The sequence below is a fragment of the Pseudophryne corroboree genome, chromosome 7 (genome assembly GCF_028390025.1).
Source record: "Pseudophryne corroboree isolate aPseCor3 chromosome 7, aPseCor3.hap2, whole genome shotgun sequence".
Taxonomy (NCBI): domain Eukaryota; kingdom Metazoa; phylum Chordata; class Amphibia; order Anura; family Myobatrachidae; genus Pseudophryne; species Pseudophryne corroboree.
In genome coordinates, this window is record NC_086450.1 from 345,846,452 (window position 1) to 345,852,954 (window position 6,503).

Below are 6,503 nucleotides of genomic sequence, written 5' to 3' on the forward strand. Positions count from 1 at the left end.
GTATGGTGGCCGGTGGTCTCCCAACTGCCGGTCACCCGATATCAACCCTGTGCGTATGTATGGAGGCAGTGTATGTATGTATGTATGTATGTATGTATATATGAGAGTCAGTGTATGTATTAGAGAGGCAGTGTATGTATCTATGTATGTATGAGAGAGGCAGTGTCTGTATATATGTATGAGGGAGGCAGTGTGTGTATGTATGTATGTATGTATGTATGTATGAGAGAGGCAGTGTATGTATGTATGTATGTATGTATGAGAGAGGCAGTATATGTATGAGAGAGTCAGTGAATATGTATGTATGTATGTATGTATGTATGTATGTATGTATGAGAGAGGCAGTGTATGCATGTATGTATGTATGTATGTATGTAAGTATGAGAGAGGCAGTGTATGTATGAGAGAGTGAGTGAATATGTATGTATGTATGAGAGAGGCAGTGTATGTATGTATGTATGTATGTATGTATGAGACAGGCAGTGTATGTATGAGAGAGTCAGTGAATATGTATGTATGTATGTATGTATGTATGTATGTATGAGAGAGGCAGTGTATGTATGTATGTATGTATGTATGTATGTATGTATATATGTATGAGAGACAGAATAAAATAGAAAGAGAGATGTGTGTGTGGCAGATATAAAGGGAGATAATATATATGTAAAAGAGAGCGAGAATGAGAAAGGCAGAGAAAAAGTAGAGAGTTGTGAAGGAATGAGAGAGTATGAATGTATATATGAGAGAGGCAGTGTATGTATGTATGTATGTATGTATGTATGTATGTATGTATGTATGTATGTATGTATGAGAGACGAATGGAATAGAAAAATCTAGGCTGCTGGGTAGGGTGCTAGGATCTGAGAAGGTGGTGCCACTGAGTAGCTATCAAATAATGATATATTTGAGAGATAATGCAGTCAGACGGCTGGGAAATGTATAAGACGCCACCTATGAACTTTCACCTTAGTGACTGGGAAAGTGAGTAACTGATGATGTTGGGGGGCAGTAGGCAGACATTTTGCCTAGGGTGCCAAGAAACCTTGCACCGACCCTGAGTGGGGGTCATTCAGATATGATCGCTGGGCTGCATTTCTAGCTATTTTGCATTCAGATAGTTGCCGCCTACAGGGGGAGTGCATTTTCGCCATGCAAGTGTGTGATCGCATGTGTAGCAGAGCTTCTAAAAATCAGTTTGTGCATTCTATGTGCAGCCCAGGACTTACTCTTCCAGTACATCTGTGACATCACAATGCATTCAGCTGAAGGCACTTAGAAAGTGCATCTGTGACATCACAATGCACTCAGCTACAGGCAGCAAGAAAGTTACTCTGTGACATCACAATGCATTCAGCTGTAGGCAATGAGAGAGTACATCTGTGACATAGAAAAATATTCAGCTGTAGGCAGCTAGACAGTGCTTCTGTGCCATTACAATGCATTTAGCTACTGACAGTTAGACAGTACTTCTGTGGCATCACAAATAATTCAGATGCAGGCAGCTATACAGTACCGCGGTGACATCACCATGCATTTAGCTGCGGGTTCTTAGAGTACATCTGTGACATCACAATGCACTCAGTTGCAGTACTTAGAGAGTACATCTGTGATGTCACAAAGCATTCAGCTGTAGGCACATAGACAGTGCCTCTGGGACATCACAATGCATTCATCTGAAAGCAGCTAGACTGTTCCTCTGTCAGATTACAATGCATTCAGCTGCAGAAAGCTAGAAAGTACTTTTGTGACATCACAATGCATTCAGCTGACGGCAATTTTGGAGTACATCTGTGACATCATAATGCATTCAGCTTCAGGAAGTTAGACATTTCCTCTGTCACATCGCAATGCACTCAGCTGCAGGCAGCTGGATAGTACTTCTGTGACATCACAATGCGTTCAGCTGCAGTCATGTAGAGAGTATGTCTGTAACATCACAATGCATTCAGCTGCAGGTAGGTAGAAAGTAATTCTGTGACATCACAATGCATTCAGCTGAAGGCACATAGGGATATTACACACGCTCCGGTTTTCCCCGAATGGCAAAAAGGCGGACAAACTTCGTCCGGCTTTTTGCCATCTGGCAGGGTCTTTCACACACAATGGCTTTGAGCCGTGTGTAATGCTATGGGGTGGTCTTCTGTATGCCGGCGGTCGGGCTCCCGGCGCTCAGTATACCGGCGCCGGGAGCCCGACAGCCGGCATACCGACACTTATTTTCCCTCGTGGAGGTCCACGACCCCCATAGAGGGAGAATAAAATAGTGTGGCGCGCGTAGCGCGCCACCGTGCCCGTAGCGTGGCGAGCGCAGCGAGCCCGCAAGGGGCTCATTTGCGCTCGCCACACTGTCGGTAAGCCGGCGGTCGGGCTCCCGGCGCCGGTATGCTGGTCGCCGGGAGCCCGACCGCCGGCCAGCCGTAGTGAACCCATGCTATGCGCATGCACAGCAGCAGCGGCGGCGACTAAAAAAAAGTTGTGTGTGAAAGCTCCCCTTTTCACACACGGTTCTCTGCCTACAAAGACTGCACGGACTTTGCCCGGCTGCCGGACCTTGCAGTGGATATTTCCGGCTGCAACCCGGCAGCCGTGCTGGGGCCATGCCGTGTGACACATTGCTCTGAATGTGTCTCAGCAGCACGGCAGCATGAAAAAGCCGTCCGGGATTTTGCCAGGCAGCGGGAGCCAGCGCATGTGTTACAGCCCATAGACTGTTCCTCTGTGACATCACAATGCATTTAACTGCAGGTAACTAGACAGTACCTTTGTGACATCACAATGCATTGAGCTGCAGTTAGCTAGAAAGTACTTTTGTGACATCACAATGCATTCAGCTGAAGGCAATTAGAGAGCACATATGTGACATCACAATGTATTCAGCTGCAGGCAGCTAGACAGTACCTCTGTGGTATCACAATGTATGCAGCTGCAGACAGGTAGACAGTACCTCTGTGACATCACAATGCAGTCAGCTGCAGATAATTGGGGGGGTCATTCAGATATGATCGCTGGACTGCATTTCTAGCTGTCCTGCATTCAGATAGTCGCCGCCTACAGGGGGAGTGCATTTTCACTGTGCAAGTGTGTGATCGCATGTGTAGCAGAGCTGCTAAAAATCAGTTTGTGCAGTCTATGCGCAGCCCAGGACTTACTCTTCCAGTCTGATTGATTCCTGCTGGCAGCTAGACAGTTCCTCTGTGACATCACAATGCATTCAGCTGTAGGTAGCTAAAAGTAACTTTGTGACATCACAATGCATTCAGCTACAAGCAGCTAGACAGTACCTTTGTGACATCACAATGCATTCAGCTGAAGGCAAATAAACAGTACCTCTGTTATATCACAAAGTATTCAGATGCGGGCAGCTATACAGTACCCCAGTGACATCACAGTGCAATCAGCTACAGGATCTTAGAGTACATCTGTGACATCACAATGCACTCAGCTGCAGGCAGCTAGAAAGTTACTCTGTGATATCACAATGCATTCAGCTGCAGGCAATTAGAGAGTACATCTGTGAAATCACAATGTATTCAACTGCAGGCAGCTAGACAGTCCCTCTGTGACATCACAATGCACTCAGCTGCAGGCAGCTAGATAGTACCTCTGTAACATCACATTGCTTTCAGATGCAGGCACTTAGAGAGTACATCTGTGACATCACAATACACTCAGTTGCAGTCAGCTAGACAGTTCCTCTGTGACATCATAATGCATTCAGCTGCAGGTAGCTAGAGAGTACATTTGTGACATCACAACCACAATGCATCCAACTGCAGGCAGCTAGACAGTACTTCTGTGACATCACAATGTATTCAGCTTTAGAGATCTAGAAAGTACCTTAGTGTCATCACAATAAATTTAGCTGAAGGCAATTAGGTAGTACATCTTTGTCATCACAATGCAACTAGACAAATACTCTGTGATATCACAATGCACTCAGCTAAAGGCAGCTAGGTAGTACCTCTGTGACATCATAATGCATTTAGCTGCAGGCACTTAGAGAGTACATTTGTGACATCACAATGCATTCCGCTGCAGGCAGCTAGACCGTTCCTCTGTGCCATCATAATGCATTCAACTGCTGGTAACTAGACAGTACCTTTATGACATCACAATGCTATCATCTGCAGGTAGCTAGACATCACCTTTGTGGCATCACAATGCATTCAGCTGAAGGCAAGTAGCGAGTACATCTGTGACATCACAATGCAATCAGCTGCAGGCAGCTAGGCAGTACCTCTGTGACATCACAGTGCATTCAGCAGCAGGCAGCTATACAGTACCTTGGTGACATCACATGCATTCATCTGCAGGATCTTAGAGTGTATCTGTGACATCACAGTGCATTAAGCTGGAGGTAGCTAGACTGTTTCTCTGTGATTTCGCAATGCATTCAGCTGCAGAGAGCTAGACTGTTCCTTTGAAAGCAGCTAGATAGTACCTCTGTGACATCACAAAGCATTTAGATGCAGGCAGCTATACAGTAACTTGGTGACATCACATGCATTCAGCTGCAGGATCTTAGCGTAAATTTGTGACATGACAATGCATTCAGCTGAAAGCAATTAGGGAGTACATCTGTAACATCACAATGCATTCAGCTGCAGGCAGCAAGATAGTACCTCTGTAATATCACAATGCATTCAGCTGCATGTACCTAGAGAGTACATCTGTGACATCACAATGCATCCATCTGCAGGAAGCTAGGAGGTGCCTCTGTGATATCACAATGCATTCATCTGAAAACAGCTAGACTGTTCCTCTGTGACATCACAATGCATTCATCTTCAGAAAGCTAGAAATTACCTTAGTGACATCACAATGCATTAAGCTGAAGGCAATTAGGGAGTACATCTGTGACATCACAATGCATTAAGCTTCAGGAAGTATAGGAACTAGACAGTTACTCTGTGATATCACAATGCACTCAGCTGGAGGCAGCTAGGTAGTCTCTGACATTACAATGCATTTAGCTGCAGGTACTTAGGGGGTCATTCCGAGTTGATCGCTCACTAGCTGTTTTTAGCAGCCGTGCAATCTCATAGTCGCCGCCCACAGTGGAGTGTATTTTAGCTTTGCAAGTGTGTGAACGCCTGTGTAGCCAAGCAGTATAAAAACAGTTTGTGCAGTTTCCGAGTAGGTCTGAATTTACACAGCTGCTGTGATCACTTCAGCCTGCCCGGTTCTGGATTTGACGTCAGATCCCCTCCCTGCAAACACTTGGACACGCCTGCATTTTTCCAACCACTCCCTGAAAACGGTCAGTTGACACCCATAAATGTCTTGTTCCTGTCAATCTTCTTGCGACCGGCTTGCGAATGGATTCTTTGTTAAATTCATCGCCCAACAACGATCCACTTTGTACCCGTATGACGCGCCTGTGCATTGCGGCGCATATGCATGCGCAGTAGTGACCTGATCGCTGCGCTGCAAAAAACGGCAGCATGCAATCAGGTCGGAATGACCCCCTTAGAGAGTACATCTGTGACATCACAATGCATTCAGCTGCAGGCAGCTAGACCGTTCCTCTGTGCCATCATAATGCATTCAGCTGCTGGTAACTAGACAGTACCTTTGTGTCATCACAATGTTATCAGCTGCAGGTAGCTAGACAGTACCTTTGTGACATCACAATGCATTCAGCTGCAGGCACTTAGAGAGTACATCTGTGACATCACAATGCATTCAGCTGCAGGTAGCTAGATAGTACCACTATGATATTAAATTTCATTCACCTGTAGGTAGCTAGAGAGTACCTTTGTGACATCACAATGCATTCAGCTAAAAGGCAATTAGGGAGTACATATGTGACATCACAATGTATTCAGCTGCAGGCAGCTAAACAGTACCTCTGTGACATCAGAATGCACTCTGCTGCAGGCAGCTAGACAATTACTCAGTGACATCACAATGCATTCAACTGCTGGTAGGTAGAAAGTACCTTTCTGACATCACAATGCATTCAGCTGAAGGAAGGTAGACAGTTCCTCTGTGACATCACAATGCACTCAGCTGCAAGCCGCTAGATAGTACCTCTGTAACATCACAATGCACTCAGCTGCAGTCAGCTAGACAGTTTCTCTGTGACATCATCATGCATTCGGCTGCATGTACCTAGAGAGTACATCTGTGACATCACAATTCATCCAGCTGCAGGCAGCTAGGAGGTGCCCCTGTGACATCACAATGCATTTATCTGAAAGCAGCTAGACAGTACTTCTGTAACATTGCAATGCATTTAGCTTCAGAGACCTAGAAAGTACCTTAGTGACATCACAATGCATTTAGCTGAAAGCAATTAGGGTATACATCTGTAACATCACAATGCATTCATCTTCAGGAACTAGACAGTTACTCTGTGATATCACAATGCACTCAGCTGCAGGCAGCTAGGTAGTACCTCTGTGACATTACAATGCAATTTGCAGCATGCACTTAGAGAGTATATCTGTGACATGACAATGCATTCAGCTGCAGGTAGGTAGAAAGTACCTCTGTGACAT